The sequence below is a fragment of the Pecten maximus genome, chromosome 10 (genome assembly GCF_902652985.1).
Source record: "Pecten maximus chromosome 10, xPecMax1.1, whole genome shotgun sequence".
NCBI lineage: Eukaryota > Metazoa > Mollusca > Bivalvia > Pectinida > Pectinidae > Pecten > Pecten maximus.
The window spans coordinates 38080769-38105730 of record NC_047024.1 but is presented as its reverse complement, the minus strand read 5'-3'; positions in this window follow the sequence as shown (position 1 = coordinate 38105730).

Below are 24962 nucleotides of genomic sequence, written 5' to 3'. Positions count from 1 at the left end.
GTACCCATATAACCCGGGACAGTACCGGGTAGTCTTAATCACTTTGTTATGTTCTTTCTTTAGCTCTATAATTGACCGATCTTTTGTTAGATTAACGTATTGATACTTTGTTTTTAGGATTCGGTTTCATCATTTCTGTGACGTCCATGTTTTGGCATTTTAACACTGTGATTAGTTTGAAGGTCACAAATTCATCTTGTATGATTAATTAAGGTAGATCACATCTGTTTAAAGGAACGTGCGGTGCCGTGGGAGTGTCTGGCTTCTGATTCTTTTCCGCAATTTTGTTTTTATTTCTTTTACAACGTTTTCAAAAAACAAAAAACAAAACAAAACAAAAAGACAAAAAACAAGGGGGGAAAAAAAGATACTGATTAACCTATATTAATCATTCTTGCGAGCCCACAAGGACGCGCACAATGGGTCTTCCTCCTTTAGAAGATCAGAAGATAGTAACACTTATATGTGACACAACATGACAAGGAGAAGTGTAAAATAACATGAATTAAAGGACAATAAACCATAATTAAAACTCAAAATTGATTAAACGAGGACACATTTTAAAATATATTTGCATAATGATTCCTTAAAAAAGTATATGACGGCTAAATCTAGGTGTTCAGAAAGAGTAAGCGTCTTTGTTTCACCGACCCATGACCGATTGACATATCTCGGCCAAATCTTGGTGAGGCTACAAATCAGGTGTTTAACTGGGAGAATTGAAATAAATAAGATGGTGAAAAAAATTGTCGCAAAAGGATTTAAACAAGAGAAACTGATTTTTGTAAGCTTATTTGGTCTGGTCTGTAATAGGATCAACGATAAGAAATAATGAATGAATAATAAGCTATGTGTGACCTTTTATTCATTGCAATATCACTAAGCCTTATTTGAACAACCTAATGTGGTAGAGACACGTGAAATGTCTCCAGTTACTAAAAACTTACAAAAGACAAGAGCTTAGTAAAATAATAAAAAAAAAAAACCATATCAAACAACCACTCGATGTGCAACCTCCATGTTAACAACTCACAAGCTTGTTGGTTTGATATGTTCTGTAAAAAATGAATATATTTTTTTCTTCTGTAGGCTACATGCTTAGCTATAGTCAATGCCGTGTTGATTGCCTTTCACAAAAAAGTGTACAAATTGTTAAAACTAATTACTTTACTCATATTAGAAACATTTATAATGTCGAGAGACCTTCTTTAAATTTATCTCGTGCCATCGTTGTAGTTTGTTTGTTGGTTTATATTTAAATTTACTAATTGTTTTTTTTATATCATTCAAAAGGATATCCCGATAATAGGTTATGACGTAAAACATTCATCTACAAGAATAAACGTTGGCTGGAATCACACTAATCGATTAGATCATATTGGCTGATACATGTTACATCATTATAAGATACCAGCCTTCCAACAGACAGCACAATTCTGTTATCGAACTGGAATCAGTCATTTATTACAACCCAGACATCGAATAATGACTTATCAAAGTGTTATTTATTGATGTCTTCGGGCATCTGACAAGCGTCCTACGTGGCTTGGACATCTGTTTGATGTGGACAGGAAGATCTATATTGAAATGATTGATTACGGAATGTCATTTAATTCAACTAAATTCTATATATAGTAATCAATAAAATAGCACGAAAGGAAAGAATAAAAACATATACATTGATGCTAAAAAACCCTAAATGGACCTATTTGTCTATTGAAGACTAAGTACATTTTAGTCTTAAACGCTTCAGGGAAATGGAGATGCATTGTAACGTAGCACCTTTAAACGGCACACTTACCATACCTTATAAACATATCGAGCATAAACCATCGATTGTTTCTGTCAATGCTTGTTTGTTTTAGAGATTTAACATCCTTGCAACAGCCACAGTCATACGAGGACGGGTATCAATATGACAGTTAAGAGTAAGCAAAACAAAACACACAGAAAGACAAATCAATGAGGAAAGAAAGGGAAAATTAAATACCTAGTGTTGCAATGCAAGCAGAATGTCTACCTCTGACTTGCCAATGTTACCTAAATTGAAGATACGAAAGAAAAGCCCCGATTCGTAAGGGACCCTACTTTTAGTCGCTTTGTGTGAATAGCATGCAGTGGGATACAGAGGCCCTTATTATTGATCTCTTCAATGTCCTCTGATTAGAAGACATACGAGAAACCAACCCCGACCCTGCAAGGGAGAAATGAGTATGTATTTCTGTTCATAGGAAAAATGTTTTGATATCAAAGTAACTTTAAAAGAGTGAATTGTTGAAATTTGTTGTACATCTACTTTTGGAACATAGCCATGTTCTTGGTGAATGTTACATTCGTGTTAGGTTGTGTCCCAAATCAAATAAAGTCACTGGCTTAATACTCAATGTAGTTCATAAAGGATTGTAAATTAATCAAGTTGTCATAACTAAGATATTAACATAGTCTTGTAGCAAGGTAATTTGTTTATGTTGACAACGTTATTAAAAGCGACAGTTGCAATTGTCAAAAGACTACTTAGATATTTCGTATGGAAGGTAAAACCATAAACACTATGCCCAAGAGAAATAATTTAATGTCATCAAAAATTATTTGGTTTAAAGTAACGAGAACTACTGATGGTTTTAGTCTGGAGATATTTAACACAAGATTGACCAAATATAAAAAACATTTCGACAATTGGATTTCTTAGAACATTTCCACCTACTATGATGTTAAGGGACAAGCTACTTACATTAAAATCAAATCACATCTGAGATCGCGCCATAGTCTGATGACACTAGGGTGAAATACTACATGGAAAATTATGTGGACGCAGGCCAACAAGATTCTTCGGAAAAGAAAGCGCGTTCTGTGTTTTAGATGACAAGCGTTATACATATAGTTCAGTAAAATAGCACGTGTCCATTTTAGAACGGGACCGGATTTTTGACAACAAAACAACTTGGCAAATGTGTCAATATATAGAGAATACTACATGCCCTCTGTCTGATATTGGGTCTTCTGGCAGATATGGCATGTGATATGGATGTTTTATTCTGTTAATCATATACCGAGACACTGAATGTTTGATTCAAAATTTTAATTAAACAATAGCAAAAACAAGTGTTATGGTGATAGACATTTAATTTGTATAAACTCCTCTTGTGCTTGTTTTGCGCGTAATTTTTTCGTCTAAGTATTCTTCAGACCAAACATGGAGCTTATCAATTCATTCTTGCTTTATTTCCCGGATTGAGCTCCGTTCCTCCAGCACAAGAGTAATCCTTTATGTTAAATTTGTTTCCCTACCCTAGGATGCCTCTGACCAAATTTGGTCAAAATACATTGATCCTCTATGATTAGTAGCGATTTAGAGGACGGACGTACCTGCATGTCCTCATTTCCTTCTGCCGTCATTTAACCACCATATATGCAACGTTTGTCAACTGTCCTGCAGGTAGGGCGTACGAATTTGGGATATTATCTTTTCTATTCATTCTCAACAACTTTCTTCTCCCTAATGTCTCCCTTGACAATGCGTCACTTTTGGCCTTTAGTTGAGCGTTCGCTCCTGTGAGGAAGGCTTTGGGTTCTGTCCCCTGGCCGAGACATACCATAATCTTTAAAAATGGTAGTTGCTACTCCTGCTTAGCGCTCGGCATATTAGGAGTGGGAGGACTGGTTCGCCCGTTGTCAATATAATGTGACCGGGTGGGGTGTCCTGCTGGGTGTCTTCGGCAGTATGCTTCAGTGAGGTAGCACTATATATCGGCAAAAGTTCCGGCCTATCACAAGGAGATATAACACGTGCACAAATAAAACCAAACCAATCTTCCTCCAAGGGGAATTCGGAACTGAAGGCTCAAAGGATAAAATATTTTATGCAAGTATTGGTTAAAGACGCAAGTGTGTACACTGTTGACTTCTAGGGATTGTATTTCATTGCTTCGTACATATGTGGGCTAATGGTGGCCATATTCCGTTGCTGGTGAGTACATCCATGTAAAACTTCAACATTCCAATGACGTCTCATTTTTTTCAGGTTCACCTTTGTGTCGGCACTTCCTACCCCGAAGGCTGCATTCAGTATTTTGCAGTTTATTTGTTTGTTTTCTATGTTTAAATTGATGAGATTGGTTTGGTTTATTATGTTTAACGTCCTATTAAGAGCTAAGGTCATTTAAGGACGGCCTCCCGTGCTTGCGACATGCATGAGTGTGGTTATTGCGTATGTGTGTTTTGGGAGGCTGCCGTATATTCATGTTAAGTCTCCTTGTGATAGGCCGAAACTTTTGCCGATTTATAGTGCTACCTCACTGAAGCATACTGTCGAAGACATCCAGCAGGACACCCCACCCGGTCACATTATACTGACAATGGGCGAACCAGTCGTCCCACTCCTAATATGCTGAGCGCTAAGCAGGAGTAACAACTACCATTTTTAATGACTGGTATGTCTCGGCCAGGGGACAGAAGCCAAAGCCTTCCTCGCATTGGCGAACGTTCAACTGAAGACCAAAAGTGAGGCATTGTCAAGGGAGACACTAGGAAGAAAAAAGTTGTTCAGAAAGAAGAGAAAAGATAAGATACCAAATTTGGTCGTCTCTTACGATCATGCAATGGGGGCAGCAGGTACAATTCTTACGCCCTACCTGCAGGGCAGAAATTGATGAGATATGGTACAACACCAAATCATACAAGCTATGAATAAATTTTACGAAAACCGTCAAGTCTTCTACTTTCCCTTTGTAACTACATTCCTGATTGCAGCCGGAAGGGGCTATCATGGCAAAGATGGATACCGTGATCTTGACACAATATTTAATGTACGAACTTGAGTTTTTATTACTGAAAACGTTTTACACAATCCACATTATCTTTGGAAATTATCTGCAAATAATTAATTTAATTAATCAGAACTATTTCATTAGTGTTTATCAATGTTTGTTCGTTTCTATGCCGCCTTTCGATACACCGAAGAGTTACTGTATATGGACATGAACATTAACATCGATCACAATGTTTTCCAAAAGTGCAACCTTGTATCTAAGATGAAAAATATGAAATAAGGCTTTTCAAATAGGAAATGAACTTATTGATGTAAAATGATTAGTAAAAATTCAGGTGATTCCAGACACCCTATTAAAAAGGTGATTTAGAGGTTGCACTTTACGAAAATCTCTAAACGGTGTTGATGTTGTTTCCATTTACCTTTACCAGTCACGTGACCTGCCAGGGCCGTCGTAATACAGCCAGTGATGTGTACTTTCACTTCAAATGTGTTTTTAGCACACATTACATTGTAAACTTTGAAAAAAGACAGTGAAATATTAGTGTACGCTACTTAATTAATGTAGGATAACAGTGATGCTTTGGGCTTATTTTCTGTCGATTTTATGATTTACAGAAATATTTCATACTGTTCGGCTAATATTGTACAGTTGCGTCATATTTCAGTCCGAGTTTTTTAAGGCTGTCAAAGAATGCCGTGTTGTCAACAACATACTGCGAAACCCTTCAGCTGACGACACGGAATTCAAACAGGAGGTTCAGCGTCGGTGTTCCAGATGGGTTATTGAACATGACAAACCAGTATGCTTACAGTACGTCTGCGCTTTCGTCTATCACAGAACCTCGTTTGTATCCTAGCGTGTCCACAGCATCAACGGAGAGTTAATTCACAGATAAGCGCCTATGGGATACTTACATCAGGTCATCCGTTTAGAACGATAGGATGTCAGTTCTTGCCATTTTGCATGCCTATCGGTGTATCAATATTGATGTGGACAGCAAAGTCACCGAGTTTGTCATAAAGAAACGAAGACAACTGGGTTCTGCTCAAACAAGCTATGTGCGGTGGCCGAGTTGCCTGGTACTGACCGTAGGCCGGTGGTTCTTCTTCCTAACGTCTCCTTGATACTGCCTCACTTTTGGCCTTTAGTTAAGAGTTCGCCACTGTGAGGAAGGCTTTGGGTTCAGTTCCCTAGCCGAGACATACCAGAGTCTTTAAAAATGGTAGTTGCTACTCCTGCTTAGCGCTCAGCATATTTGGAGGGGGACGACTGGTTCGCCCGTTGTCAGTATAATGTGACCGGGTGGGGTGTGCTGCTGGGTGTCTTCGGCAGTATGCTTTAGTGAGGTACAATATAAAACAAGAGATCCCAGAGGGATCTTGGCGCCCACCATTGAATGATCTTTATAGGTTCCATGTCAGATTGATCTTTTCTCTACTTTTCCCTTCCTCTAAGTCTTACTAATCTGTGTAAATTCAGAAACAGCCCTCTAGTGCTTTTCAAACAACGGTAACCTATACATAAAATTTAAGATTTAGCGATAATGGCTCTCTGTTATTTTCGGATTGGTCCCAAAATGCAACACCAGGGACCAAGGGGAACCTACATATGAAATTTCAGAAAGATCCCTTCAGTACCTTCTGTAAAATAGCGATAACAAACTTCAATTGTCAAAATACAAGATGACTGCCTGTCGGGCAGGTTGTTTTCTGACTGGTCTCAAAATCCAATATGCATAACTAGGCACAGAGGGCAACCTACAACTGAAATTTCAGAAAGATCCCTTCAGCGATTTCTGATAAATAGCGATAACAAACTTCAATTGTCAAAATCTAAGATGGCTGCCTGTCGACCATGTTGTTTTCCGATAGGTCTCAAAATGTAATATGCATAACCAGGCACCAAGGGGAACCTATTTATGAAATTTGAGAAAGATCCTTTCACTACTTTCAGAGAAATAGCGATAACAAACTTCAATTGTCAAAATCCAAGATGGCTGCCTGTCGGCCATGTTGTTTTCCGATTGGTCTCAAAATGCAATATGCATACCTAGGCACCAAGGGGAACCCACATATGAAATTTGAGAAAGATCCCTTCAGTACTTTCTCAGAAATAGCGATAACAAACTTCAATTATCAAAATCCAAGATGGCTGCCTGTCGGCCATGTTGTTTTCCGATTGGTCTCAAAATGCAATATGCATAACTAGGCACCAAGGGGAATCTACATATGAAGTTTGAGAAAGATCCCTTCAGTACTTTCTCAGAAATAGCGATAACAAACTTCAATTATCAAAATCCAAGATGGCTGCCTGTCGGCCATGTTGTTTTCCGATTGGTCTCAAAATGCAATATGCATAACTAAGTACCAAGGGGAGCATACATATGAAATCTGAGAAAGATCCCTTCAGTACTTTCTCAGAAATAGTGATAACAAACTTCAATTATCAAAATCCAAGATGGCTGCCTGTCGGCCATGTTGTTTTCCGATTGGTCTCAAAATGCATTATGCATAACTAGGCACCAAGAGGAATCTACATATGAAGTTTGAGAAAGATCCCTTCAGTACTTTCTCAGAAATAGCGATAACAAACTTCAATTATCAAAATCCAAGATGGCTGCCTGTCGGCCATGTTGTTTTCCGATTGGTCTCAAAATGCAATATGCATAACTAAGTACCAAGGGGAGCATACATATGAAATCTGAAAAAGATCCCTTCAGTACTTTCTCAGAAATAGTGATAACAAACTTCAATTGTCAAAATCCAAGATGGCTGCCTGTCGGCCATGTTGTTTTCCGATCGGTCTCAAAATGCAATATGCATAACCAGGCACCAAGTGGAACCTACATATGAAATTTGAGAAAGATCCCTTCAGTACTTTCTCAGAAATAGCGATAACAAACTTCAATTATCAAAATCCAAGATGGCTGCCTGTCGGCCATGTTGTTTTCCGATTGGTCTCAAAATGTAATATGCATAACTAGGCACCAAGGGGAGCCTACAAATGAAATTTGAGAAAGATCCCTTCTGTCCTTTCTAAGAAATAGCGATAACAAACTTCAATTGTCAAAATCCAAGATGGCTGCCTGTCGGCCATGTTGTTATCCGATTGGTCTCAAAATGCAATATGCATAACTAGGGACCAAGGGGAACCCACATATGAAATTTGAGAAAGATCCCTTCAGTACTTTCGGAGGATTAGCGATAACAAGAATTGTTTACGGACGGACGGACGGAGGGACGGACGGACGGACGACGGACCACGGACGCAGGGCGATTTGAATAGCCCACCATCTGATGATGGTGGGCTAAAAATGTAGCACTATAAATCGGCAAAAGTTCCGGCCCATCACAAGGACAATTAACACGAACATACCGCAGCATCCCAAAACACACATACGCACTCACCACATGCATGCATGTCGCACGCACGGGAGGCCGTCCTTAAATGACCTTAGCTGTTAATAGGACGTTAAACAAAATAAACCAAATCAAACCAAATTTTCTCCGGGTACTTACTCCTCAAAAACCTTAAAGGACGTTAAACAAAATTAATGCATACGGAACCAAAAGTATTGTTCAACATTCTATCAGCAGATATGATTGAATATTTTATGATGCCCCATTGATAAAACGCATTATCTTTAAAAACGTACTCTCATCAAGTTACGAGTAACTTTTTGCTGTCAAAACGATATTGAGTGAAGATTTTAGTGTAATTGATCAAATTGTATATAACCAGTGACGCCACTTAAACCAATTAAATATCACAAACGTATAGGGATTGTAGCATTTACCTTTGCCTTATTAATATCTGGACAATAAAAACAAGAGGCCCATGGGACCTGCATTACTCACCTGGTTGGATTAGGCCAAATGTCAAAATAATGTTCATATTCAATTTGTTTTATTTGTAAATCTCTAACAATGCTATATATGGTTATAGTGCGGTAATCCGAACTGCTTTAAAGATTAATGAAGTCCAGACTCTCTAAGGTCTGAAAGACCTCAAGAATTGCTTTAAGAACATGCATTCATCACTTTATGACTTAAGTAGCAATTCAAAGGAATTACCTCTATTTCACCTATTGGGCCCCGCCCCTTTGGCCCCGCTGGGGTCAGAGTCACCATTTATGCAAAATCTGTTCCCCTTCCCCCAAGGATGTTTCTGACCAAATTGGGTTCAAATACATTCATAACTTTTTGACAAGTAGCGATTTAAAGGAATTACCTCTATTTCCCATATTGGGCCCCGCCCCTTTGGCCCCTTTGGGGTCAGAGTCACCATTTATGCAAAATGTGTTCCCCAAGGATGTTTCTGACCAAATTGGGTTCAAATCCATTCATAACTTTATGACTAGTAGCGATTCAAAGGAATTACCTCTATTTCCCCTATTGGGCCCCGCCCTTTTGGCCCCTCGGGGGTCAGAGTCACCATTTATGCAAAATCTGTTCCCGTTCCCCCCAAGGAATTTTCTGACCAAATTAGGTTCAAATCCATTTATAACTTTATGACTAGTAGCGATTTAAAGGAATTACCTCTATTTCCCCAATTGGGCCCCGCCCCTTTGGTCCCTTTGGGGTCAGAGTCACCATTTATGCAAAATCTGTTCCCCCTTCTGCCAAGGATGTTTCTGACCAAATCGGGTTCAAATCCATTCATAACTTTATGACTAGTAGCGATTTAAAGGAATTACCTCTATTTCCCCTATTGGGCCCCGCCCCTTTGGCCCCTTTGGGGTCAGAGTCACCATTTATGCAAAATCTGTTCCCCTTCCCCCAAGGATGTTTCTGAGCAAATTAGGTTCAAATCCATTCATAACTTTTTGACTAGTAGCGATTTAAAGGAATTACCTCTATTTCCCCTATTGGGCCCCACCCCTTTGGCCCCTCGGGGGTCAGAGTCACCATTTATGCAAAATCTGTTTCCCTTCTGCCAAGGATGTTTCTGGCCAAATTTGGTCAAAATCCAATTAGAACTTTTAGACTAGTAGCGATTTGAAGCAAATGTGGACGGACGGACGGACGGACGACGGACGGACGACGGACGCTGCGCCATGACATAAGCTCACCGGACCTTCTGTCCAGGTGAGCTAAAAATGTACGGGCAGTAGAAAACTCTAGTAAGTTCAATCACTAGTGATGATAACTTATCAAATTGATCATTTCTTGTATTTATTGGTAAAATTAAATTAAAATAGCGGTCTTCTCAGTTTCATCATGACAGCTACAATGACAGCTTCAAAACTACGCTGTTTTTGCGGAAAAAAGAAGTAAAACACAAGAAAAAAAACCAACAACCTAAACACGCTGAATGTAATGGTCTTTAGACTTGGATAGTACTCTAGAGAGTTGTGCAGCAGTCCTTGGAAGGAAACTGAAACCCACCTTCGTCGTCCAATATCTGTAATATCTGGCTTCTACTTACTAATAGCCGCGACCTGAACATAACACAAATGTTAAGTGCGTAGTTGTAATTGAATATTATGTGATAATGTATTGGTGAAGTAAAGGTGATCGGAATCCCAACAGCGTGTACGGCGACATTTTTACGCAGGCATTGATCGCCCACACGGCTTGTCAGTCAATCACGGACACTCAACACTGTAACAATAGCCAATCTCCCACCTGTGGTTCCCAAGTGGAGAAAAACAACGTTAAATGCTGACGTAATTACATTGATTTACGACCAGGCGACAAGTAAGTCCACTACAAAAACCGAATTATGACGTTTTGGGCAATCGTAGTTTGCTCATTGTGATTCATTTTGTTTCCACTGAAATTGAATACGTTTTACAAGCGTACTATACCGAGACGCTGAGGCCCTCTCGATCACATCCAGCTGATACCGTGAATCTTTGCGGAATCCCGATTGTGTACTTGGTAAACCAAATCGTATTCCTCCATATTTTAGCATTTCTTGAATTAATGTCTATTCAACTTATATTATCGTTTCGCAGATGGATGTTTACAGACAATCACCGAAATAGCAGTGGCGACAAAGGAAACCCCGAGTAAGCAACCTGATTTAGCTACGTCGTTTGATGGCATATCTTTTAATCAACTTCAAATGTTCTGTTTAATTGTCCCTTCTCAACTGACATATGCTGATAACAGCTAAGGTCATTTAAGGACGGCCTACCGTGTGCGCGATATGCGTATGTGTGTTTTGGGAGGCTGCGGTATGTTTGTGTTATGTCTCCTTGTGATAGGCCGGAACTTTTGCCGATTTATAGTGCTACCTCACTGAAGCATACTGCCGAAGACACTCAACAGGACACCCAACAGGTCACATTATACTGACAACTGGCCAACCAGTCGCCCCACTCACAAAATGCTGAGCGCTAAGCAGGAGTAGCAACTGCCAATTGTAAATACTGGTATGTCTCGATCAGGCCCAAAGACTTCCTCACAGGGGAGAACGCTAAACTGAAGACCAAAAGTGAGGCATTGTTAAGGGAGACATTAGGAAGAAGGAAGTCGTTAAGAAAGAAGAGAAAAGATAAGATCCCAAATTTAGTCACATCTTACGATCGTGCAATGGGGCAGCAGGTACAATTCTTACGCCCTACTTGCAGGGCGCAGGTTAGCAAGGACCCCTTGTTGCAATATATCCCTAACAATCGTAAAAAAACACCTGCTTATACAGCTGGGGTCGACGTTGGACATTTGAATTTCAAAAACAATCTCAAAAAGTAAAATGAACATTTTATATTTACTATGATATGACTCTTTGTTTCCATCTACATATTCGCTGGTCTAACAGAAATGTAAATGCTGGTGCATTCTTCATTTGTTAGTTTTATTTAAAAACCTCCTTATCAAGACGCAGAGTCGTAGTCGGAGATCGATTTTGTCTTTAACCTTAGACCAAATGACCTTAAATCTAGTCAGGAGGCTAAGATAGCTGAGTTGGTTGGAACCGAGATGATTTGTTCTACACTTTTGGTTTGTTTTAGTATTGTTATACGTGCCATCAACAACTAAGGTCATTTATGTATTCGTGTGTATTTTTGGGATGCTGCAGTATATTTATGTTTGTCTCCTTATGATAGCGCAAAACTGATGCCGACATTATAGAACTGCCTCACTAAACCATGCTTCCGAAGACACCAAGCTGGACATCCCATCGGTCACATTACGGATAAACTAGTCGTTCACTCCCAAAATGCTTAGTACTAAGCAAGAGTAGCAACTACCATTTGCAAAGACTGGTATGTCAAGGCAAGGGAACAGAACCCATAGCCGTGTGTTTCTAAGCAAAGAAACAAAACACTTTAGAAGGACACTTTCCCTAATTGCTCTGAACTCTAATCATTTGACTTATCCAATAATTCTGGCCATTTTTGCTTCATAATGCCATACAAAATGTAAATGAGTGATAATACTAAATCTGACCTTGACCTTGAACCTTTGACCTGCTGGGTGTCTTCAGCAGTAAACTTCTGAGTCAACTGAACAAAGATCAGGGTCTTAGAGTCCAAAGGTTCAAGGTCAAGGTCAGATTTAGTATTCTCACTCATTCACTTACAACGGGCAAAGCAGTCGTCCCACTCCCAAAATGCTGAGCGCTAAGCAGGAGTAGCATTTACCATTTTTAGAGACCCTGGTATGTCTTGGCCATGGGACGGAACCCAAATCATTTCCATACAGGGAACAACCAACCAATTGAAAAAATATATTTTTGAAACAGCCCCTGTGTATAGAAAGTTGAGCCAAGGATAAAATGTCTGGCAGCCACTGATTGGCCAGTATGTTATGAAGTGGGAAAATAGATATGTAGCCTGATAGGTAACTATCAATAAGAAATTTTGATATAAATTTCGTAAGTCCGATTGATTTTTTTCCCAAAAATTCAGGTAATAATAATAAACAGGTAAACATTTAAGATTTTTGAGAATTTTTACTGCGAAATTCACCCATTTTCAATATGGCTACCCTAGAGAAAATTTGAGCTGAAGGTCCCAACTTTTTTTTTTGATTAGGTGTTATATCAGACCCTAAACTTTTGTTATAAACCATAATTGTCATATTGAATTCAAGAATTTGAATGAAATACTCCAAAATGTTAACACTAAAGTCTATGGGAAAACAATTGGTTGGTGGGCCCCACAGGGGCGAACGCCCAACGAAAGGCCAAAAGTGAGGCATTGTCAATGGAGACATACTTAGGAAGAAGAAAAGATAAATCTAAAATCAAGTCATTTGACTACTTGTTTAATGCTGACCAACATTGCTTCAAAATGTCATAACGAAATCAGTAAAACGATACGTCATAAACTTTTGACACTGTTATCTTGACATCGGTTGCCCTTATGTTAATGTCAAAGCCAAATAGCTTCAAAGTGTCACAACAAAATGAAGTGACAGCAGCTACAGAATTTGACCTTGGACCCAGTGACCTTGACCTTCGGTCAGTTTTTGCTCCATCATGTCATAACAAAACATTCATCAGTGAAAAGGCGGAATCTTATCTTAGAATGCAATTGAAAAAACTGACAATCTTGACCAAGTTTCATGTTAATCGGTCAATAAAAACCAAAGTTATAGCCAGGAGTAAAATTGGTGGAAAGACAGTGATAACTATATGGGGTCCTAATACGTCGAGTGTGAGATGTTAACATATTGATATGACGCCCTGACTTCCCTTTTGGTGTTGAGCTAGTTGAATTAATCAACACCATCATGGATTGTATCTGCCCAAGCGGGCAAAACCACATTTAACATTCAGAACAGTACTTCCTATCGAAAGGATGCATCTAAACAGTGCATTAGCAACAGCCTAACTGTGAGATTTGTTCAACTTCAAGGTCATTTAAGGAAGGCCTCCCCTGTGTGCAAAATACATGTGTGTGTGCCATTAGGAGGCTTGATTTGCATGGCGACCGTTCAAAAAGAATACGGAGAACAAGACCAGATGTCCCGAAGGGAATGTTTATAATCTCTAATATCTCGCCATTATTTAGATTTTGCTTATGTAAGATAGCTATGTCAGAAAAAAATACCCTACATAGTTCCATTGAAAAACATACTATAAAGAATTACTCATTTATTAAAGATTAAGCTACGAATCCAATGTTTGATAGCCACTGATTGGTCGATACGTTTGAAAGTTCCAGGTTTGGATTTTGTTTATTTGTCTAACGTCCTATCATTTAAGTACGGCCTCTCGTACGTGCGACATCCATGCGTGTTGTGAGTGCGTGCATGTGTTTTGGGAGGCTGCGGCAGGTTCGGGTTCAGTCTCCTGGTGATAATCCGAAACTTTTGCCGATTTATTGTGCTACCTAACTGAAGCATACTGCCGGAGATACCCAGCAAGGACACCCCAACCGGTCACATTATACCGACAACGGACAAACCAGTCGTCCCACTCCCAAAATGCTGAGCGTTAAGCAGGAGTAGCAACTACCATATTTAAAGACTCTGGTATGATCCGGCCATGGAACCGGAAGCCTTCCTCAAAGGGGCGAACGCTCACCTGAAGGCCAAATGTGAGACATTGTCGAAGGGAGACATTACGAATGTAAACGTTGAGGAAAATCATAAGGTAGATTTGTCTATCGTCTGCTTACCATAATCTGGTTTATCAATGCGTTCTTACACCGGAAAAGTTTATACCATTCGGAACTCTTAGTTATAGCAGCGGGAGGTTTTGAATAATTTGGCACGAATATTGCACGTGCGGATCGCTGCGGTTATCTATTTAAGCAGGTACATCGGTGTTGTTAGTCAGTCAAAATAAAAGTCTTGACAAGACTGGTTTGGCTCTCTTTCCCTGATAGGAATAGTTGTAGGTAGATTATGTAGGGTACTGCTAGAAATGATTATGTTAGGGGATAGAGGATAGAATAGTTTGCCAGTCAGTCATGTAGTTGTCAGTATTAAGACAAGGAACAAGTTGTGTAGGTTTATTATAACGTCATCTATTACATAGGAGTATGGCCATGTAGCCGCTAGTTTGCTAAAACCTACTGTCATGTTGTCAGAGTGTGTGTTTGAGTGTGTGACAGAGTTGTATAATTTGTCCATATGTCTATATTTTTCATAGTGCTGTCTTAATAAAACTACCTGAACTTTATGTTTCTTGAGTTTGTGTTTATTTGCCAGACGTACTTCACTTACAAATTATGACTCAGACTGTAAGACCCTGACGGACCCAAGGTAAAGGAGCCATGGTATAAATATCTTAAGGTGTCGGTTTGGGGTAAAAAGCCGCTCCTTTTACATTGGTGCGGTACTGACCAGGATCTTGGCAACCCGTGTTGGGCATTTTTGACATTTTGGTATAATAACATTAATTTGTGAAAACTGAGTTGAAGTGATGGCAGATAAACACATTTCAAGTGTACCCGTTATGGATGCGGGGGCACTGTACACGTGGCCAGTTCCCACTACTACCACATGTATAACTACTAGTATTACAACTCCTCCATGTTCCACTTGTACAGATACAAATGGGATCCCGGGAGATATTTGTGTACTACCTATGGTCCCAACTCAGTAGAACAGGGGATCTACATGTACAATGATAGTCATAGGTACGCAGGAAATCAGACATGCACAGGGGCTCGGCCCATACTCGTGTCCATTATTAGTGGGGTAGACAATGCGGTCGACGCACAGTCGTACTGAAGGGGGGGGGGGGGGGGGGGGGGGGCGTTGTTGTTGTTGCTGTGGTGGTCAGCCTTTATATATTCTGGGATAGATACATGAATACCAAAAGTGATAGGATGTTTGTACCGAAAACATCCCCACAACAGTACAGGCAATCTAGGGTACAGGAATACACAGGACCGAGTGAAATAGAGAAGTCTTTACACACACTCCACCTCCGTATGCTAGTACCTCCTTAGGTGCTCAAAGACCCCCTCATGATGTTAGTACGGGATCTTCTTCATATAGGGATCATGGGAACTCTGGTAGTTTACTAAGGCACATAGAAAGCAGAAAGAACCCTAACATTTTAATGGGTCTGGTTACTTTAATGACTACATTTTACACTTTAAGCAAGTGGCCCTTTGGAATCAGAGGTGGAAATTATGAGAAGGCGCAACAGTTAGCCATGAGGTTCAGGGGACCCGCTCAAAAAGTTCTCAGCACTCTGACCCTGGCTCAGATAGGGGATTACCGGAGATTACGAGATGTGTTAGCGGCACAATTCGATCCTCTAGGTAGAGAAACAGGATATAGGTGTCAGCTGAAACATAGGACTCATAGCAAGATGGAGAGTTTAGTTACTTATGGCCGGGAACTAAGACGGTTTGCTGGTTTTGCATTCCCTGGTATGTCGGCAGATTCCTCAGGTCCATGTGATTGATCAGTTTATGCATGCTGTCACTCTTGCTATCGAGTTTGAGGCTTTTAACAAGGTGTTACGAGCTCCTGAAAAGAAACCAGGGGCTTATGTAAACAAGGTCGATCAAGGCCATGTACAAGTTGTCCAGGAGACTAGTCCATCAATTAATAGGCAGTATAGTGAACTAGCTACTGTGTTGTGTGAAGGTTTTGAAACCCTTGGAAAGCAGCTAGTTAATGCTGTTAGAGGGAAAGGAAACAGGAGAGGTCAAGGTCATAGTAAATGTCAAGGCCAAAATCAGTATCGTGACAATGATAGCAGATGTCATAGGTGTCGGCATTTTGTGGCAGGGTCCGTATGTTCTGACATTAAAGGAACCAAAACACTAGTTCCAGTCAAGCTTGAGCCCGAATGTTTGGTCGGTGATCATACCAATCTGGATGAGCAGGAGTCATCTGGTAGTGGATCAGAAGGGCTTAGGAAGGTTAGCTTAAATGTTATTGTCAGAGGGTGTCTCTTTGTAGATGCTTCAGTGTGTGGTAAAACTTTAAGGTATCTGGTGTACTCTGGTTCAGCAGTAACAATTGTTACTCAAGATCTATAAAATTATATCCCAACTGATAGAAGGCCAGAGTTAAAAAGTAGTGGTATTGTGCTATTCCCGGTCTCAGGTGACAAATTAGCAGTTGCTAGTAATGTTAATTTTAGGATTCAGGTAGGAAAGTTGGTTTATGACCAGGAGGCTATAGCGGCTAGGTTAGACCAGTTGTCATGAGTATTAGGTGTAGATTTCCTAAATGAACATGGAGGTGAAATTAATTTTAGGTTAGAGGATCAGTGTGTCAACCTAGCTACTAAAGGGTACAATGGGTGTGTCCGCGTTTGGTTTGGTTTATTTTGTTTAACGTCCTATTAACATCTAAGGTCATTTAAGGACGGCCTCCCGTGCGTGCGACATGTATGCGTGTGGTGAGTGCGTATGTGTGTTTTGGGAGGCTGCGGTATGTTCGTGTTAAGTCTCCTTGTGATAGGCCGGAACTTTTGCCGATTTAAAGTGCTATCTCACTGAAGCATACTGCCGAAGACACCCAGCAGCACACCCCACCCGGTCACATTATACTGACAACGGGCCAACCAGTCGTCCCACTCCAAATATGCTGAGCGCTAAGCAGGAGTAGCAACTACCATTTTTAAAGACTCTGGTATGTCTCGGTTAGGGGACAGAGCCCAAAACCTTCCTCACAGCGGCGAACGCTCAACTAAAGGCCAAAAGTGAGGCATTGTCAAGGGAGACATTAGGAAGAAGAAAGTTGTTCAGAAAGAAGAGAAAAGATAAGATCCCAAGTTTAGTCGCCTCTTACGATCATGCAATGGGGGCAGCAGGTACAATTCTTACCGCGTAAGGGTGTGTATCACAATCTCTATGCCGGCTAACTCAAAATATCACATTAAGGTTCATGTAAATGGGCTCTTCATCGAACAGAGGATTTGTAGAACCCAATTCACACATAGCTTATCATGGGTTAATGATGGTCAAGGTTTTAGTAGATGCCACGCGGGAAGAGATTAACCTATCGGTATTGAACCCCACCTCCCAAGGCATTAGGAATTACAACATAACACAATTGTGGGAGAGTTATCGCCTGTGGGCGAGGTTCAATCAATAGACATGGACCCTAGGTCCCTACCTGATCATTAAAACCATTGGTAGATAGGTTTTCACCAGAACTGTCTCCGTCCGAGAAAAGCAGAGCTACAGATCTGGTAGTTGAGAACGAAGATATTTTTCAAAGTCCAAAAGTGAAAAAATTGTCAAACTAAAGTAGTTGAACAGTGTATTCACACTGGGGATGTACCTCTCATTAAAATATCCGCTAGACGGATCTCACCAGCTCAAAAAGTTGTTGTGGAGAAGAGTTAGACCAAATAGTCGGTGATGGTGTCATTCAGCCAAAAAATAGCCCATGGGCAGCTGCTGTTGTATTAGTGTCTAAAAAGGACGGTTCTGTCCGCTTCTGTTTGACTATCGAAAGTTAAATTGGGTCACAAAGAAGGATGTGCTCCTTTTGCCAAGGATACATTAGTTAGGGCTAAGTGGTTCAGTACTCTCCACCTCGCTAGTGGTTATTGGCAATGTAGAATGAAACCGTCAGACAGAGAGAAAACAGCATTTAGAACCCATAAGGGGCTGTATGAGTTCAGTGTTATGCACTTTGGACTGTGTAATGTCCCTGCTACATTATCTAGACTAATGCAGTTGGTGCTTGACTAGGTATTTGTGCTATTTAGATGGGTTTATAGTGTTTGGTCATACATTTGAGGCAGCCCTAAACAACCTTAGGGAAGTTCTTCAGTATATGAGGGAAGCCAACCTTACACTCAAACCTAAGAAATGTCAATGTCAATTTAAAACCAAAGTTTCTTATCTAGGGCATGTGATTTCGGCTGAGAGAAAAAGCTGCGATCCTAGCAGGGTCAAGGCTGTACGTGATTGGCCTACACCTACAAATGTTGGAGAGGTCACAAGCTTCCTAGGATTAGCAGGATACTATAGGATATGTATACCAAACTTTTAAACTATCGCTTCATCCCTCACTAGTTTGTCTAGAAAAAATAAGAAATTATTTTGGGATCCAGAGTGCGACAGTTCTTTTAAAATAATTAAAATTCTCCTGATTTGTGCTCCTATCCTTTGGTATCCCACAGATACAGGAAAGTTTGTTCTGGATACGGAGGCTAGCGCCACAGGTGTAGGGGCTGTGCTCTCCCAGATACAGGAAGGGGAGGAGCGAATTTTCTCAGTGAGACACTGAACAAATCTCAAACAAACTACTGTACCATTCATAGGTAGCTTCTGGCTGTTGTTATATTTGTCAAGTTTTTCAAGCATTTTCTGTGGGGTATACCATTTCTGCTAAAAATGTACCATGCGTCTTTAATATGGCTGATAAATTTTAGGAACTCTGAAGGTGTACTCGCCGAGCGGTTAATAGTCCTAGATATGTATGATAAGGAGGTGAAGCACAGGCCAGGCAGTAAACATGGTAATGCTGACAGCCTGTCTCGTTATCCACGATGTTCAGAATCAAGGGTTAAATGTCAAAGCTATAGGCAATTAAGTCCAGCTGTATCCAGCACGAGAGTTATCTCTCTTGATTCAGTATGTTCCCCTACAGACAGTCGATCAAATGATTCCAGTCAGTCTGTGGGAGAACTTCCAGTTAGTCCAGTTAACTCCCAAGGGGTACCTAAAATAGAAAGTGAAAGAGTGTTAACAAACTGGTTACAGACATGGGGTCATGAGCAAATCAAGGCTTGGGAAAGGGAGGATGCAATATTAGGGGAATTTCAACTGCTTAAGGATGGATATGAAGATAAACCCCATAAAGCAGTTGTTCCAGGTTTTCCCTCAGACTTAAAGTAATTGTATCATATGTGGGAATTACATGTACCTGCCCTGGATGAACAGGTAATATTGTGTGAAATAGGATTGACAACCTTGTGAGGCAGAAAAATTAAGCAAGTTGTGGCTCATACAGTCATGTATTAGAGAGGAAATCCTGTGTTACTTCTATAATTCCAGAACTTCAGGTCATCTTGGTCGTGATAAAAAGATTGATCTCATTCAGAAACGGTTGTATTGGCCCGGTCTTGTAGATGGTGTAAAAAATGGTGTAATACCTGTGATTCATATGCCCGCAGGAAGTCCCACAACAGGTCGAACTCCTCTGTCCCTTCAGTGCCAGTGGGGGCTCCCTTAGAGCGATAGCTCTAGACATCCTAGGTGGACTGCAACTACAGAGAATGGAAACGACTATATCGTAGTAGTTGGGGATTATTTATCTAAATGGGCGGAAGCATACGCTGTAGTAGATCACACTGCTCAAACAGTCACAGAGTTTGTATGCAGATATGGTGCACCTGTCAGTAAACACAGATCAAGGTCGTGAGTTTTAATCTGACCTGTTCAAGGCTATTTGTGAGAAGTAAGGGATAGATAAAACTAAAACAGCTCCTTACATACCTCAGTCCGACGAACTAGTAGAAATCAACGAAAACAGTTATGACTGGGGTGATCACTTATGTGAGGATTGCGTACAGAGCAACAAGACATGGTAGTACATAATATAGTCCGATTCTGGTCGGAAATTGTTATGTCCCCTAGATGTTATAGTGGGCTTACCTACAGAGTATGAACAGAGATGTCCCATAGAATATGTGTCATGGGTTCAAAGTGCTCCCCCCCCCCTAATCAGAAAGAAACCAATTAAAAGAATTACAAACTTAAAAGGAAGAGGGAATTTCTCCCAAAACGGTTAAAGGTTTTTGAATGGTTACGTTTCGATGAAACAAAGGGGGAAATGTTTTAATAAAATATACGAACTTTATTAAGACGACAGAACTTATCCATTTATAACTGGCTATCCAACATTTCGTGTAGAATCGATCAAATGTCATGAAAACTATGTTTCTCATGCAATGCTTTAAAAAAAGGAACAATTCAACTTATGAAAGAGAAACAAACTTCCCTTCACCCTCTACCCATCAGTTCTTGACCTGCAGCTTTTTTTAAAGTTACATGAGTGACAATGCCGAAGTTATTAAAGTCAACACATGTGTAAGTTAAAGCAAATTTTATTTTAACGATTTTAAATTTATACACAATTCAGGATTTCACAAAACAATTAATACACTTGTCAATGCATGGACCAGGCCTGGCCTGGGATCGATCTTTTGTTGATAATGGGTTTTTTTCTGAAAAAAAAAATTAATTAGATAAATATATAAAGGCATGATAAGAAGGCAGTGAAGTGTCACTGAGTACTAAAGCAATACATGCTATGATCTATCAAACCAAATAAGATTACAAGGGCCCAATGGGCCCAAATCGCTCACCTGCAATGCAGTGATCTTTTCATATATGGATCCTGCAGTTATTTGAAAGCATGCTACAGGACCAATATAATGTCTCTCTGCACTTTGGCTTTTCACTAAAAGTCATTTAAAGATTTAAGCATACTTGATCGACGTGACCTTGAATGAAGGTCAAGGTCATTCATTTGAACAAACTTGGTAGCCCTTCACCCCAGCATGCTACAGACCCAATATCAACTCCCTAGGACTCTTGGTTATTGAGAAGAAGTTGTTTAAAGATTTTAGCCTTTTTGACCCCTGTGACCTTGAATGAAGGTCAAGGTCATTCATTTGAACAAACTTGGTAGCCCTTTACCCCAGCATGCTACAGACCCAATATCAACTCCCTGAGACTCTTGGTTATTGAGAAGAAGTCGTTTAAAAGATTTTAGCCTTTTTGACTCCTGTGACCTTGAATGAAAGTCAAGGTCATTCATTTGAACAAACTTGGGAGCCCTTCGCCCCAGCATGCTACAGGCCAAATATTAGGTCTCTGGGACTCTTGGTTATTGAGAAGAAGTCGTTTAAAGATTTTAGCCTTTTTGACTCCTGTGACCTTGAATGAAAGTCAAGGTCATTCATTTGAACAAACTTGGGAGCCCTTCACCCCAGCATGCTACAGGCCAAATATTAGGCCTCTGGGACTCTTGGTTATTGAGAAGAAGTCGTTTAAAGATTTTAGCCTTTTTGACTCCTGTGACCTTGAATGACGGTCAAGGTCATTCATTTGAACAAACTTGGTAGCCCTTCACCCCAGCATGCTACAGACCCAATATCAACTCCCTGGGACTCTTGGTTATTGAGAAGAAGTCGTTTAAAGATTTTAGCCTTTTTGACCCCTGTGACCTTGAATGAAAGTCAAGGTCATTCATTTGAACAAACTTGGTAGCCCTTCACCCGAGCATGCTACAGACCCAATATCAACTCCCTGAGACTCTTGGTTATTGAGAAGAAGTCGTTTAAAAGATTTTAGCCTTTTTGACTCCTGTGACCTTGAATGAAAGTCAAGGTCATTCATTTGAACAAACTTGGGAGCCCTTCACCCCAGCATGCTACAGGCCAAATATTAGGTCTCTAGGACTCTTGGTTATTGAGAAGAAGTCGTTTAAAGATTTTAGCCTTTTTGACTCCTGTGACCTTGAATGAAAGTCAAGGTCATTCATTTGAACAAACTTGGGAGCCCTTCACCCCAGCATGCTACAGGCCAAATATTAGGCCTCTGGGACTCTTGGTTATTGAGAAGAAGTCGTTTAAAGATTTTAGCCTTTTTGACTCCTGTGACCTTGAATGACGGTCAAGGTCATTCATTTGAACAAACTTGGTAGCCCTTCACCCCAGCATGCTACAGACCCAATATCAACTCCCTGGAACTCTTGGTTATTGAGAAGAAGTCGTTTAAAGATTTTAGCCTTTTTGACCCCTGTGACCTTGAATGAAAGTCAAGGTCATTCATTTGAACAAACTTGGTAGCCCTTCACCCGAGCATGCTACAGACCCAATATCAACTCCCTGGGACTCTTGGTTATTGAGAAGAAGTCGTTTAAAGATTTTAGCCTTTTTGACTCCTGTGACCTTGAATGAAAGTCAAGGTCATTCATTTGAACAAACTTGGTAGCCCTTCACCCCAGCATGCTACAGACCCAATATCAAGTCCCTGGGACTCTTGGTTATTGAGAAGAAGTCGTTTAAAGATTTTAGCCTTTTTGACTCCTGTGACCTTGAATGAAGGTCAAGGTCATTCATTTGAACAAACTTGGTAGCCCTTCACCCCAGCATGCTACAGACCCAATATCAAGTCCCTGGGTCTTTTGGCTATTTAGAAGAAGTCGTCTAATTTTTTTTTAGCCTTTTTGACTCCTGTGACCTTGAATGAAAGTCAAGGTCATTCATTTGAACAAACTTGGTAGCCCTTTACCCCAGCATGCTACAGACCCAATATCAACTCCCTGGGACTGTTGGTTGTTGAGAAGAAGTCGTTTGAAGATTTTAGCCTTTTTGACTCCTGTGACCTTGAATGAAGGTCAAGGTCATTCATTTGAACAAACTTGGTAGCCCTTCACCCCAGCATGCTACAGGCCCAATATTAGGTCTCTAGACCTTTTGGTTATTGAGAAGAAGTTGCTTGAATGGAAAGTTGACGCCGGACGGACGGCCGGACGGCCGGACGGACGACGGACGGACGACGGACGCCGCGCCACGGCATAAGCTCACTTGCCCTTCGGGCAGGTGAGCTAATAATACTACAATCTGATCACAAATCCTTCTTTTCAGATTCATTGAATCCATCTATAAGGACCTGATAAGTGCATCCCTCGAACTTTTGAAGAACGCCAGGGTGTAAAAATGAACTGGTGTATGCTAGACTAGTAACTTACTTTAAGCTCATTAAAGTGTAAAAACAAGTAGATTGACCTAGATTGCATAACTTACCTTTGACACCTTCAAACTTTTATAACTATTGACTTGGCTTACTAAGGCTTTGTTCGCCGTCATGGGGTAACTGACCGATTTTAATTGATGTTTTCTTGTCATCTTCTGGGGGCATTCTATATTAGCACAAAATGGTAAACGATTGTTACTGTCAGTGACAATCATTTGACATATTGTGCTGACTTTGTTGGCACAGTTCTAAAGATTCATGTTACTTTGTGATTATTTAATGACACACGTGCCTTATGTCTTTTTCAGATGGCGCAAGGGGCTCCTCAGTGTTTGTATGTAAATATGAAAGCTGTTGAACATGCACATGCAGTCAGTGTTCTAGCGGGTATATAGAAGGCAATGGCAGGTGTGGATGGATGGAAGGAATAGCTTATTGCATCTTGGTTAGAGCTAGAGCAGAAATGCAGATCTGTTAGCTGATATAAAAGTCAGCCCTCATGCATCTCCACAAGACAAGCACTAGCACTATTCCGCAATGGCCCTACGTGAATTAAAAAGGGTGACTGAAGCTATGGAAGTCAAAATGCTCAGACCAGCAAACCTTGAGCGTACTCGCTGGATGCCACACAGCAGAGCACTCGAAATTCTACACATTTTGAAGACATTGTTGAGGAGGGAAGGGAAGTGCAGATGTTCAAGGTCAGGCAAAGAACATATTGAAACATCTGAAGAACCAAAAACTGCTCCACTATATGTACTTCATTCAGGATATTCTTGGGGCCCTAAGTGATCTGTCTCTACAATTTCAGTGTGATACGCGCAGCATTTCAGATGTTCTTGAAGCACTGGAAAACTCCTTATCTTCGTCTTGTGGCTCTCCAACAGAGACCAGGAAAGAAAGTCCAGTTCCGCTACATTCCTCCCTCCTTCAACAAAGTCTTCGACCCCGAAGACACACACGAGACCCTATACCACCTCCGTGGGTATTTTTGTTATACGCCATATGTAAAAGGAGAGGAAAAATGCACGGTCAGACCGGGCTTCGAACCCGGGACCTCCAAACACTAGCCTGATGATCTACCAATTGAGATACCTGGTTGCCGACGATCGACCCCAGTTCAGTTCCGCTACAAAAAATGGAGATGCTCACTGCATTACATGAACACCTAACAACTTCGCATAAGGGGTAATATCAGGATTACCTCAATATTTCACTTTCATGTCTAACTGACAATTTTTCGATGTCATCGATCCCACCCATTCGTCACATTTCATTTTCTATGAACCTGGATTAAGAGACCATCTGTCATATGTGACCTTTTTTATCGACTCCCTTGGAAGGTCACATATGACAGGTTTGACTGTATGTTGTTACATAGCATACTGGCCAATCAGTGGCTGCCAGACATTTTATCCCAGGCTCAACTTTCTATACACAGGGGATGTTTCAAAAGTTTATTTTTTCAATTGGTTGGTTCCCTATGAAAGAAATTGTCAGATTCTGCAAACCATGCACTCTAGTCATGCTATTTTGGACATACGGAATTCACTTGAATGATAAGTAATTTGATGTTCGTGTAACGTAGTGAGAATGAC